The 12,357-nt window shown below is 37.0% G+C and overlaps 1 long non-coding RNA gene and 1 pseudogene across 1 annotated transcript; one reads left to right on the top strand and one right to left on the bottom strand.

The window, feature by feature from the left end:
- Positions 1 to 7,215: 7,215 nt before the first annotated feature.
- On the top strand, positions 7,216 to 8,531 carry LOC148782923 (uncharacterized). Its single transcript, XR_016051423.1, has 2 exons — positions 7,216 to 7,366; positions 8,328 to 8,531. It is a non-coding gene; the product is annotated as an uncharacterized LOC148782923 (long non-coding RNA).
- A 278-nt stretch (positions 8,532 to 8,809) lies between these two features.
- LOC105421386 (17.8 kDa class I heat shock protein-like) lies at positions 8,810 to 9,540 on the bottom strand (annotated as a pseudogene).
- Positions 9,541 to 12,357: the final 2,817 nt, after the last annotated feature.

The following is a 12,357-nucleotide window of genomic DNA, read 5'->3' as shown; positions in this document are numbered from 1 at the left end:
GGTACATAGGTTCAAGCAACACTTGGCAGGGGTTAAGGGAGAAGTTTCTGCATGCACTAGTGTCCCTAGTAATGTAAAAAAACAGATGGTGGCAATTCTTAATGCTAGCAAAGGTAAAAAAATTGTCAAACATAGGATGAATGAGGAGATAGCTAGTTTATATACACCATCAAGCAGGAATGATACAGAAAAGCAATATAATTATGACCTAGAAGAGCAATATAATAATGAGCTGGACATGGCCACAAGATTGAGTTTACATGAACAATATTAGAGGGAATGTGGGTTTAGAATGCCTGGTGGGTCTAGCTCAGACATACATGGTGGGCCTAGCTCCGATATGCATGGTGGGCCTAGTTCAGATATGCATGGCGGGTCCAGCTCGAGCATGTATGGCGGGCCCAGCTCAAATATGTATGGAGGGGTTGGTGGCAATATGTATCAAGGAGAATCAGTTGTTGAAGAAATTGTTTCTAAGTTACCTAGGAGTGCCAGTATTGCAGGTCATGGTCGTAAAGACCCATTTCTCTCAAAGCCTAAGTCACAACAGATGACCCTAAAAGGCATGGTTAAAGGTACAAGAAACATGTTAGGGAGATATGTTGGTAAATGGTTCGACGATAAAGGGATTCCCTTTGATGCAGCCAATAGCCCATATTTTCCACCTATGGTTAGTGCAATCCAGAGAGCCGGGCCCGGGGTAAAACCCCCGACGGCATATGAGCTCAGTGGGCCAATTTTAGATGAAGAGGTAGAGGAAGTTAAAAAGTGGATTGAAGAATATAAACAGAGTTGGCCAAGGACAGGAATTACTCTCATGAGTGATGGTTGGTTGAATAAAGTTAGGAAAAAGGAGTTTTTAAACTTCTTGACCTATTCCCCAAAAGGTACAGCTTTTTGTCTAGCAAAGACGTATCAGGGACGAAGAAGGATGCAAACTTCTACGTACGACTATATGATCAGATAGTGGAGGAGGTGGGAGATAAGCATGTAGTCCAGTTTATTACGGACAATGCGCGTGCATGTGTTTCTGCGGGCAGCAAGTTGATGGATGAGAGGAAGCATCTAGTATGGACCTCGTGTGCTGCACACAGCATCGATCTTATGTTAGAGGAAATCGGTGAGATCAAAATTGTGAAGGAGACTCTAGATGAAGCAAGGTTGGTGTCGAGATTTATATACAACCACTCTAAAATATTATTTCTGTTTAGAGAACACTCTAAGAAAAAAGAGATAATCAGGCCTGCCATAACCCGCTTTGCGACCGATTATTTAGCTGTGGACTCCATTCGACAATCTGAAGGTGCATTAAAGAGATTGTTTACTTGTGAAGAGTGGTTAAATGACCGCCTCTCGAAGTCCAGTACCGGTATACAAGTGGATAACATAATCTCAAATAGGCTGTTCTGGTCTCGATGTTCCAGTGTTGTAGAGGCCACTGCCCCTTTGGTCACGGTGTTAAGAATGGTGGATGCTGATAAGAAAGCTACCATGGGTATCCTTTATGAAGGTATTGAGAGGGCGAAATCAGCTATTGGGGAGAAGTGTAATTTTGCTAGCAAAGTGATCGAGATTATAGAAAAGAGGTGGAACACCAAATTTGGACGTCCAATTCATTATGCTGGTAAATATATATTTATATCATTACAATGTTTCAGTTTAAATCATTTTTTTATGAAATTGTAAATGACATTTTTCTACCTATATATTTTTTAGGTTACTATTTCAACCCAAAATTTTTCTATTTGACACCTGAACAACCCCACAAGATTATGGAAGAGGTCAGATACATTATTGCAAGGTTGGACAGAAGCCATCGAAACCAAGTAGCAGCAATACAAGAGGTATTATTTAATGTTTGGGTAAGAACTTCATTGAGTTGTTATATTTGTGAGGAATAATGCACTAAAACGTAATATATTTGTTTTAGCTTGCTATGTATAGGGATGCTATAGGATCCTTCGGAACTAGACTTACCAGAAATTCTCGAACTATGATGGATCCAGGTTATCCCCTCGCTAATATTTTGTTTATTTATATATGTAATCTTATGAATTGTTCTTGCCTTTACAATGCTTTTTACATTTTAATCCAGCTGAATGGTGGGAGATATATGGTACTGATGCACCTCACCTAAAGAGGATAGCAATCAAGGTGCTCTCCCAGACATGTTCTGCTACTGGCTGTGAGCGCAACTGGAGTACGTTCCAATGGTTGCACACTACTAGGAGGAATCGACTCGCTTCTGAGAAGCTTCATAAACTAGTCTACGTTCATTATAATTTAAACCTCAGAGAGCGACAAATAAGAAGGAAGCTTGAAGGCTATGGGCCGATAGACTTAGACACAATATTTGTCACAGACACAGCAGACCAATGGGTAGTAGAAGAGGAGGAGCCAGTGTTGCACAAGAGAGCGTTCCTTGAGGCTATCGGTGATGAAGATATTGAAGAAAGTGATGAGCAGCATAAAAGAGGAAGCAGCCAGCCAATGTATCCACAATATGTCGGTGATATTGCACCTAATGAAGGAAAGTGGGAAGGGGGTCTAAGAGAAAATGAGAGAGATGATGATTCTGAGGCCACCCTATCCCGGCCATATTATTCACATATCGAGTCCCAACAGCAACAGTGTAGGGATGAGCACGACAGTGCAGGTGAGCATGAAGGATGGACAAGCTTCGGAGATTTTGGATTGGGAACACAACAAAACACTAACACTCAGGGATTTGGGAATAGTCAGACGCCCGCTAATATCGATGATTCGTTTTTAGATCGAATCAATGAATTGTCAAACGAATTCAATCTATGGCACCAGCGTGACCAAGAAGAACAACAACGTCGTCTATCATTTTATTTTTAGATCGTATGTTACTAATTTTATGCTTTATTGTAGTCCATGTATGTTGATATACTTATTCCATGATAATTCTATGTTTATCCTTTTGTGTGATGTAAATTAAATGTTGAATGGCGGTTCATGCTGGGAAAGAACATATCAATATTCGCATATTCATTCAAAAACATGAAAATTCTTAATGGAGTACCCTCATTTTTTATTGAATTCCTAAAAAACAATATTTATAATGAATTTTAATAATTTTTTCGGATTTTTTTGAAGCTTTATTCTGACCGATTCACCCGATTCCCGATCCGGATCGCCGATTCGCCGATCCGGATCGGTTTTTTGAAAGCCCGATCCGGGTCGCCGATTCGATTTTTAAACCATTGCTTACAGGTAAGACTTTATTATAATAAGATAAATTTCAAAATAAAATCAACATAACAATAAAACCAAGATCTTAACAACTTGATACTATTGAAACAACTATGCACTATACTTGAGAATAAAAGATAAGATTGCAATAAACAAAAAAGAAGAGTGTCAGATATTACCTCAACTGAGCTTATTACACCCTATACCGAGTCACCACCATTTGATGGTGCGGGATCAACGGTCTAGCTTTAATCTCGAATCGAGAAAGCAAATTTCGGCCAAGCCACACCAATGGAACATGAAACCCCTTTGATCACAAACTCAAACCTTAGGTGAATGCTCTTAGCAAGAGAGTTTGAGAGAGATGGATTCTCTTTTTGCTAAACTTTAAAATCCTTAGCTATAAATCCATATTTGAGAGATAAGAGATAAGAACTCCATAACCTAAACGTTTAGGTTCTTTCACAATGTAGGAGAGAGAGATAAAACATGAGAGAGTGGTGCGTGCCCCTTTTTGGGATATGACAGAAAAAGATGAGAATTAGGTACAAGAGATAAGGTGCAAAGATTTTTTGGTAGAGATAATCTTTTTTTATAGGCTTTGAATAAAAGTAGGATTTCTTAAGATTTTCCTTAGATTGCCTCTTCTTGTGAGATTGACCATAGGCCGTCAATCAATGGTGACTTGTACGAACCATTATCCCCATTTCCTATACCATTTTCCCATCAATATATTTAAATAAAATAAATATCATGCATTCTATAAAATTGCACATATTCCATAAGGATATGTCAAATAATATCAAGTAGATAAATACTACCAAATATATATAAGATAAGATCCATATCAATTCAAATTGACCATATCTCTTTAAAACAAACTTGCTACAAAATAGATAAAGCTATGATGAATATATCCCTTCCAAGATTTTACCACATGCCACAAATCAAACTAGCCTTATCTTAAAAGCAAACAAGAGAATCCAAAGAGGGTGGGGCGTGCCACCCTTTTGTGGTACATGTGGGCCCCCGCCCACATGCCACATGGTGGGCCCATGTGAACTATGGGCCCCCATGGAATATTATAAAAAATATATTATTTTTAAAATTGAATAAAATAATTTAAAATATATATTTAAATTTTTATAACTTTGCAAGAACAATAACTGTATTTTTATAAGTCCAATAATCACAAATAAAATATCGAGAGATTCATAAAATTCAAATAATAAAACTAAAATCATTTCAATAATAAAATAAACACAATTAGATTAATATGATGGGAAAATGATTTATATGGTTTTAGGAATCCAATCTGTAATAACGGGGTACTCCACCTTCAATTGTGGACTACATACCACATTAGCTTTATCGAACCGACTCAGTGTTTCTCATGACCCATAGTCAAAACAGGGGCTCATTAGCAGGTCTCCAAAATCAGGTCGATGGATCAAGGGGTCGCAATCCCAGTCTGAGAATTACAGGTCCTCCCTTAGAGACGAGTTAAGGTCACCACGACCTGATGCGATCACAGCTCTATGACGCATAGGGGTATATCTCGCATATGCATACGCTTCACCCAAAGGTGGATATCTGGCTTTCCCGAACGATCTATCAATATGCATACTATGTGATAGAATATGGATGAGGTTTTCGCCCCTATCTCAGTAGACCACCATCATACACAAGCGTCACACAGTCCCTCGGCTCACTCATCTGAGCATATTCTCCGACCTCATCAAGGGCTAACCCATAAACCCTCATTAGTTTGCTCTTCATGCCCAGGTAACATAGGTTTTTCCCAACCGACTGGTCTAGATCGTTAAGCACAGATCGGTATCAGCAAACCATCGTTTGCTTAGTATGGTCCACGAGAGACCACACTCCCACTAAGTTCATGTTCCACTTTATCATTTCATTTTACAAAGCACTCATAAGGCCTTTAAAGGCCACATAAACCCAACATCTTCATCTAGAGAGAGAGGCATGATCTCCTGTAATGCCTCCCCTTGAGAGAAAATAGCTTCATATGGAAAGAAACATCATGGATGTGCCTCCTATAGATTAAGAGATTGGTGTCTCGTAGAGAAGAGCTTCCCATGAAGATTTTTTGGCATTTTTTCTTTTAGTGAGAGAAAGTCTCGGTTGTTTTCAAGGATTTCTTCCCAGACAATGGTTCAGTTATGATCTTTTTCTATATGAGAGATCGACAATGATGTCGTTAGGGAGAGCAAGTCTAAAAGGGTTTGCTCGACTGGGTTTTTGTTGAGAGTTGGGTAACTATATGTCCCAAAATCTCTGATTTAACTTTCATTGGCCCCTCGACTGGGTTTTTGTCGAAGGTTGGGTAACTCCATGTTCCAAAATCTTTGATGTAACCTTCATTAGTATATTGGAGTTCAATTTGTTTTACCCATGAATGTAGCCTTTCCGGGGCGAACCACATAAATTTTTGTGTTCTTGTAGTATGTGTTTCATATTTTATTTACCGTACTTTATTTTGCCAAAAAATCAACCCATTAGGTTTAGAGCTTCGACGCAAAACAAGTGGTATCAGAGCGCATGGTTCTGTACAAGGCTAGTGTTTGTGTATTTGATTGAAGAAATGCACATGGCAAAGTATGTGAGTGGAGAAATATGATGGCAAACAAAATTTTTCCCCAAGAATGATGAAGAAATTTATTGGACAGCAGGTGCTTTTGATATTAAGGTGGAGATTATCGGATTTGATGATATCCAAAATCACCCACATAATGAAATCCCATATTATGTGGGATTGAGATTGATATTGATGAGTTCCCTAAAGGAAATAGAAATCCAAAAAGAATAGAATTCTGGGATATATCTCTTGGTTCTTAAAAAAAATAAAAAATAAAATAAAATATATATATATATATATATATATATATATCCTATAGGAAGTTTCTTCTTTAGTGTGGACTTCTAACCTTATATATATGGGATTAAAGATGAAAGATTATGTGTGCCCCATTTGGGTCACCATATGGGAAAAGTGACTTCCTTTAAAGGGAGAGGCAGGGATAAGAAGAGAAACACCATAGATGTGCTTCTATAGATTGAGATATTGGTTTCTTGTAGAGAAGCGGTTCCCATGAAGATTTTGAGTAGTTTTTCCTATTAGTGAGAGAGTTTCAATTGCTCTCAAGGATCTACTCATGGACAGTGGTTTTGCGGTGGAATAGAGATGTGTCTCTTCCTAGATAGTGGTCTAGTTATAGTTTCATTCTAGATAATGGTCTAGTTATGAAATAGAGATGATAAATCGGCAGTGGTGCCATTTGAGAGAGCAATTCTAAAAGGGTTTTGCTCAACTGAGTTTTTGTCGATGGTTAGAGAGGTAAATCTATGTCCTAAAATATTTGATATAACTTTCATTGATATAGTGGATTTCAATTTGTTGGGCCCGTGGATATAGCACTTCTAGGGTGAATCATATAAATCTTTGTTTCCTTAAGATATGTGTTTCATGTTTTACTTCTTGTCCTTTATTTGCCAAAATATCAATCAATCGGGTGTAGAGCTTTCGTGCACAAGTTCTCCTCTCCTGTGGGTTCTGCCCATTGCAGAGAGAGAAAGAGAGAGAGAGAGAGAGAATGTAACTAGCGCTCCCAAAAAAATGAAGTGTGGTTTGTATAATACTGAGGCTCTAAACAATCAAAGTATGACACTTTCAAATAGTATCGAAAGATGTTTTAGTATCAAAAATATTTATGACGGCCTAAAAATTTATTTTTGTATCTAAATATAAAAATTAAAGCTTTAAAAATAGTATAGAGCAAGCAAATCTACAAACACTTGACGATCTTGAAAATTGACGGTCTAGATTACAAGATGCATTATTCCAAGATTTGAAGTCCATTTTTTCTAAAATTCAGGTCTATCAATATCTAGAGGATCGAATTTGAGGGTTTTTTGGCATCAAAAAAAAAAAAAATTCTAATAAGTTTTGGCAGAGAGAGAAGTGGTAGCAAGGATGTTAAGGTTTGCTAGGGTTTTGAAGCAAGGGTGAATCAACCACCACCATAGTCGCTGGGTCTCCAGCCACCGCCATCGTTGCCAGGTCTCCAGCGACCACCACCACCACCAAGCCAATGCCTTCGCCACCGCGCTTCCCCAACCGCTGTGACCAGTGAGCCTAACCCTCTTCCCTCTCTCTTGTCCTCGCTATATTTTTTTGTATTTTCTTTTTAGCTTCTACCATGTCCCTCTTAGTTGTTTTTTTTCTCCTTATTCGTTTTGGTCTTCTCTTTTTTTTTTTTCTCCTCTCCCTCGGCCTCTCACCTCCTTTAGCTCTTAGTTTTTTTTTTTTTTGGTTATTGTTTTCTTTTTAGCATTGTTTTTCTCCTTTTTTTTTTTTTTCTCCTCTCCTCTCCCTCTGCCTTTTACCTCCTTTAGCTCTGAGGTTTTTTTTTTTTTTTGTAATTGTTTTCCTTTTAGTATTTTAGTTCCCTATCCTCACTTATCTTCATCAGCCTCCTCCTCTTTTTTCTAGAGAGAGAGCGGCCCCTAGGTTGGGGAAGACGGGGGTTTCTCTCCCCTCTCCTCCCCCCTCCCTTTGTGCGCATCCTCTTCAAACCCTTTCGCCCTCCATCCTGTATCGCTGCCCACCATTCCCTTTCATCTGTGAACTATTCCAACGCTTTTGGCCTTCACTATCTTCTCCGACTCGGAAATCTCCATGCTTGGGTTAGCCCCTAAAACATGGATACCTTCCTTGGGGGCCAGTCACCTTGTTGTCAGACCTCGAGCGGGCTTGGAGGTCCATTGTATCTTTGCCCGAGGCTTACGCCCTGCCATAGATAGGGGATGGTCAATTTCTTGACCTTGGTGAACTGTGACATATTACAATCGTTTGGAGATTCTAATGAATTTGGTCTCTTCTTTTACTACGCTTTAGTTTTGCTCTCAGTTCTCTTGTAGCTATTCTCCATATTCATTTCTCTTTGGTTTTTCTACTCTTTCTACAACTTTCTTACCCCTTTTATATCCAATATTTTTTTTTTTTTTTGGCCGATGGTGTGGCCCAACACCTATAGTTGCGCTGCCAAGTTTCGATTGATCTTCTTATGGGCACCACCAATCCTGTGCAGGTTGGCGCTTTCTTCCAACCCTGGTTATTGATAGATAGGATGCTCATTATCAAGGGTGGGTTTGGATCTCTGCTTTGGTTTGACTGGGATGCCGAGAAAACTATTGGTTGCTAGTGATTTTGTGTCGGTGTTAAAGTGTTGTATGTATTTTGTTGGTTTAGGATAGGTCCCTTTAAGGAGTAGAGATCTCTATATTTCTTTGTCCCTTCTTTCAATTGTAATGTTGAGCCTTGCTGTTTATATTAATGAAAATAACAATTAATGTTTAAAAAAAAAAAATTTGTTGAGGTGGGGATTAAATTGATTGTTGAGAGCCTCAACCTTATATAAATTTTTTCTAAAAAAAACAATTTGTTGAGGTGGAGAATAAATTGATTGTCTAGAGACTCAATCTTATATAAACTTTTCCCAAAAAAAAAAAAAAAAAAAGGAAAGAAAAGAAAAGAGGAAGAGAGAGAGGGGTACATAACCGAGAAAGAGAGTTTTTACACTCAAAAAGACAATTGAAATGAGGGAGTCAATACAAGATACATACTTCAGTATCTACGCATTACAACACCCAGACACTCTACACACGCGTAAACATCCTACGAAATTTTATTTTAAACTCTGAAAACTCGGAAAAATATAGAAATTTAGCCTGAAATTTCGATGGATTTGACATCAGGCTTTGGGGCTTCAACTTTAGGTACAGTCACTGTGAGAACCCCATTCTCCATGGTCGCTTTCACTCCGTCAACCTTCGCATTTCCAGCGAGCCTGAACCTCCTCACAAACTTCCCCTGGCTTCTCTCTACCCTGTGCCACTCATCGTTCTCTCTCTTTCTCTCTCCACTTATCTGCAACACTCTCCCATCTTCTAACTCCACCTTCACCTCTTATTTGTTCAGACCAGGGAGATCTGCCTTGAAAACATGAGCATTATCAGTCTCTTTCCAATCAAACCTGGTGTTCAAGAGAGCAGAGGTGGATTCATTGGGTTTGTTGAGGGAAGACGAAGGGAAGAAGCCAGGGAAGGGGTCCCAAATGTCATGAGACAAGGGGTCAAAGACAATTGCTTCTTTGCCCAAAAATGCTTGGAATCAGAGACATTTTTTTACTGGTTTTGGATGAAGAAATTGCAAAGAGTAATGCAGATGATGCTGTGATCGCTACTGCTTGTTCTCACTGATTTATTTTGATGAGAGAGGGGCATGTGAAGGGGTATTTATAACGGTGGAAAGTGAGGGAGTAGTATCGAAAATTCTAGATGGAATTTTTATCCAGACACCTCGGGATAAAACAGTTCTGGAAGAGACCAGACAGCACCCCCTTTTTATATTCTAGAGAGAGAAGAGGCGCACATAAAGTCAAATGAATTATCTAATCTCTACTTTTGTGATGGATGAAGTTTCCGTAAGGTCTGAAACGTTCGTCCCGAATGCACCTTCGGTAAAAAAAATCGATTTAAAATCAATTTCTGACATCAAAAATAATACTTGAAACTAAAAAATGGTACAGATCTTATAGATATATGACCACTTATTTTAAGTGTAAAATATACTGTCTAGATAATTTGTTATAATATGTTTTTATTTTAGAGCTTAAAATCTTAATTTTTTTTTTACAACCATAATGTTCATGCCGAGATGATTGATGTAAATGTTTTTGAACGTTTGAACTATAATTTTCAATAAGTTATGAGAAGAGGATTTACTTATTTTTATAGGACCATTTTCCTTTTCAGATTGGCTAAGAAATTTATCGGTGGTCTCTCTTTTTAGGGTGTGTTTTATAAAGTTGCAACTTTAAACAATCCATTTAAGGTGCGTCTCTAAATTTTGACATAGCATGTAATTTTGGTGCAAATTTTTTTTAGGATAATCTGAAAATCTATATTTATCTCTAATTTTAAACTTTTAAACTTCAAAAATTGTTAAAATCAAATAGATCTATAAACATACGAAAATCTTAAAATGGACGGTCGAGATAATGAGTGATAAGATGCGCTATTTAAGGGTTTTAAAATTTTATTTGTCTCATATTCATACATCTCGATGTCGAGATTATCATTTAGAGGGTTTTTCAAGATTAAAACAATATTTTTCAATGGATTTTTTCGGTGCATTTTTAATTCTACATTTTAAGGTTGCAATCTTATATAAACTGTTTCCTTCTTTTTATTGGGATTGTATACAACCAGACCATTTCTCTTTTGTAGATGGATATCACAAAAAAGTGCTTCTACTATCACAAAATGTATGATGAAAAATAAATATCTTAAAAATAAAATTTTTATCTTTTAAAGAAAATACTTTACATTCATAATTATCATTAAGATTAATAAATCTAAAAATTTCTGATCCAAAATTCAATGGATTGTAAAGGAGGACCATTTATCTATGATGAGTGGGCCGGCTCAGCAAACACTTCATCTTTAGGGCCGTTTCGATACTTGGTAATGGATTTCCAGAAATATTTTTCTGCGGAGATGGCACATTTATGGTGTTTGGATCAAAATTTTGAGACCAAAAAGTATTTCTGCTGGAAATTATTTTCCTCATTTCAAGCCAAGTAGTGAGAAATCTGTATCATTGCCTTTACCTTCCAAAATCCCTCCAAAATTGATTTCCAGCTAGATCTCCAAAATTGATTTTCAGTTAGATTTCCCTGATACAGAGATACCTGTGAGAAACTCATAATACTGCGGGAACTCTATGCATTCAATAATAATTAAGAATGTATAGGACCCGTATAAATATACGGCTAATAACAGCTCTGAATAGATAATTACTAACTAGACACCTATACCGATAGGTATCCATAATGTTGTATATTGATATGCACGATACATATGTACCCAAAAGATATATACCCATACACCCATACAAATATGTATCCGTACAGATACTGACATATATCAATACACTAACACTTCCCCTCAAATTCAAGATGTTTTGACACAAAGCAGCTCGAATTTGAACAAAAAGTTGTATAAAAGAACTGAGTGCGATCTTCAGGTCTTCAGGTGCAAGGTGTGACAGATAGAAGTAGTGGTCTCAATGTTCAGATTGCTTGAACAACAAGCACATATAGCGGCAATGTTGGGTTTATGTAATTTTTTCTTTTTTTTATTTATTGGTGTTATCTTTTATACACAGAGGTCACCATCATTTTTATTCGTATGGCTGAGGTGAGTTATGAAGCTCAAACATTATTATTATTATTTAACTTTATCTCTATTCACCACTCTTACATCTCTCTCCTTTCTTGGGATACCTCTATGAGATTTGTTATTTCTCTCTCCTAACCATCTTATTATCTCTTTTGAGTAGCTTGTGAAAAGAACTTCTTGTCACTTCACACTAGTTTTCGAACTCCTTCCTGGCTCTGAGTAGGTCTCTTCTTCTTTTTTCATGATCAGGGGAACAAATAAGGAGATTTTATCAAAATGCTCATAAGAGAAACTATTTAATATCCCATCCATTTGTACTATTCTAAAACGAGAATTTTTTATCGAACAATTAAAAAAAAAAAAGTGTCTGTGGGTATTTTGAAATTAACTCGAAAGAGATGAAAAACTACTCAAAATCTTCATGAAAACCGCTTCTGTATAAAAAACCAACATCTCAATCTATAGAAGCACATCTATGGTGCTTCTCTCCATAAGAAGTTGGAAGCCCCTGCCTCTCCCTTTAAAGGAGGTCACTTTTCCCATATGATGACCCAAATAAGGTACACATAATCTTTCATCTTTAATCCCATATATGTAAAGTTAGAAGTCCACACTAAAGAAGAAACTTCCTATAGGTTATATATATATATATATATATATATATATATTTATATATTTCAATAACCAAGAGATATATCTCATAATTCTATTTTTTTGGATTTTTATTTTATTTAGGGAACTCATCAATATCAATCCCAATCCCACATTATATGGGATTTCATTATGTGGGTGATTTTGGATATCACCAAATCCGATAATCTCCACCTTAATATCAAAAGCACCTGCTGTCCAATAAATTTCTTCATCATTATTTCG

This window comes from Amborella trichopoda, chromosome 3 (assembly GCF_054954075.1).
Source record: "Amborella trichopoda isolate Santa Cruz 75 chromosome 3, AtrichopodaSantaCruz75HAP2 v2.0, whole genome shotgun sequence".
NCBI classification, from domain to species: Eukaryota; Viridiplantae; Streptophyta; class Magnoliopsida; order Amborellales; family Amborellaceae; genus Amborella; species Amborella trichopoda.
Note: the sequence above shows the minus strand (reverse complement) of the source record. Positions and strands in the feature narration are given on the sequence as shown.